Below are 1,762 nucleotides of genomic sequence, written 5' to 3' on the forward strand. Positions count from 1 at the left end.
TTAATTAACTTGAATCTTGACAAGTTCTCTCGAATGAAAACACATTTGATTAAGTTGCCTCATAATATATATACTCCCTCCGTCCCGAAAAAAGCTGCGCGGGGGAGAAATATTTTGAACTGTTGACCATTTTACAGAAAAACCCTTTACACTTTGAAATCAGTCCAACAAACTCCCCACAATCAGATCACGGAAACAACGCACGCAATCAGCGGCCGCGCGCGTGATCCGGCCACGATCCGGCCGCGATCCGCGCCGCACGAGCTCACCGGCACCCCTGCACGAGCTCGCCGGAGCCATGCAAGAGCTCGCCGGAGCCCTCCACTAGCTCGCCGGCGCCCTCCACGAGCCTCCACCAGCTCGCCGGCGCCCTCCACCAGCCGCCGCAAGCAGCTCCACCTCCGGCGGCCGTCCGCCGCTCTTCTCGCCGTCGGAGGGGCCGCCGTCCGCCGCGACCACGCGCAGGGCCCGCTGTGAGCAGCTCCATCTCCAGCCGCCGCTCCGCCCACCGTCTGAGGGGCCGCCGCGACGCCCACCGTCTGAGGTGCCGCCGTGAGCAGCTCCACCTCCGGCCGTCGTCCGCTGCTCTGGTCGCCGTCGCAGGGGCCGCCGTCGCAGGGTCCTCCGTGCGCTCGCTGTCGCTTCAACGAACGTGGAGGCCATAGTTCTCCACCTCCTCGCTCCAGTCAATTTGTCGGGGAAGGAAAGGTACCTACAATTCCCACCAAACATGGAATTAGCTATCATGCAGGGGTGATTAATTTCCTTATTTCATAGAGCAAATATTGGCAAGCAAATTTGAGTAATATCATGCAAATTTGGGTGATTACTTTCCTTATGTACAGACTCAGTAATGGGTGATTATTTTCCTTATGTACAGACTCAATAATGGGTGATTACTTTCCTTATGTACAGACTCGGTAATGTACAGACTCAAAAAATTTATGTACAGGCTCAGTAAAAGCAAATGTACAGTAACATTTAACTCATGCAAATTTGGGTGATTATAGTTTCTTATTTACCTCATGTTGTTTCACAGAAATATATGGCAAGCAATCCCAGTGATATCATGAAATTTGGGTAATCATAGTTTCCCATTACCTGACATACTCAGTCCATTAGTTTTGGTCATCAGTTTTGGTCTTGTGTGCTGGTCCACATGGCCACCTTACCTGGCAACCTGTACAACAATTCAATTTAAGCTATAAAAGCAACTGTAACAGTTCACATGTCTCAATTATGTAGAGTTGCTGATAATGCACAGTGCATTTGCATATCCATAACAAGAACATAAGAAAATGATAAGCATAGTTGTAACTTCAAGGACAACATGTACTGAAATGCCATTTCGTTCAGAGGAATGATTATCTGCTAAAGTTAATGTGAACAGAATTTTATTTGCTAAAATGAAATTGCCAATTTAAACCGGCCTGTTTGCAGATAATAACACATCAATAAGGCTGTATCTCGCTCGAACTCATTACTTATCAGCTGCTCCTCGCAGATCCGTCTTTCGCTTGCTCCTCGCCGGTCTACCTTTCAGCTGCTCCTCGCCGGTCTACCTTTCAGCTGATCAGCAAGTTCACTATGGTGCTCCCAGACCTCAACAACGCCCCACTTGACCTCAACTACACTCCGCTTGACGAAGATGATGTCCACATACCTGCAGTAGAAGAGGAGATGTTGGTAGATCAAGATGAAGAAACCAATATGGAAGGAGCAACTAGTAACAACAGACACCCAAACTAACAAATGAGCAAAG

General features: G+C 48.7%; 1 long non-coding RNA gene across 1 annotated transcript; it reads right to left on the bottom strand.

The window, feature by feature from the left end:
• Positions 1-603: 603 nt before the first annotated feature.
• Positions 604-1,530, bottom strand: LOC124651555. Its single transcript, XR_006987443.1, has 3 exons — positions 1,485-1,530; positions 1,102-1,180; positions 604-712 (listed from the first exon to the last, which is right to left on the bottom strand). It is a non-coding gene; the product is annotated as an uncharacterized LOC124651555 (long non-coding RNA).
• Positions 1,531-1,762: the final 232 nt, after the last annotated feature.

The sequence above is a fragment of the Lolium rigidum genome, chromosome 5 (assembly GCF_022539505.1).
Source record: "Lolium rigidum isolate FL_2022 chromosome 5, APGP_CSIRO_Lrig_0.1, whole genome shotgun sequence".
Taxonomy (NCBI): Eukaryota; Viridiplantae; Streptophyta; class Magnoliopsida; order Poales; family Poaceae; genus Lolium; species Lolium rigidum.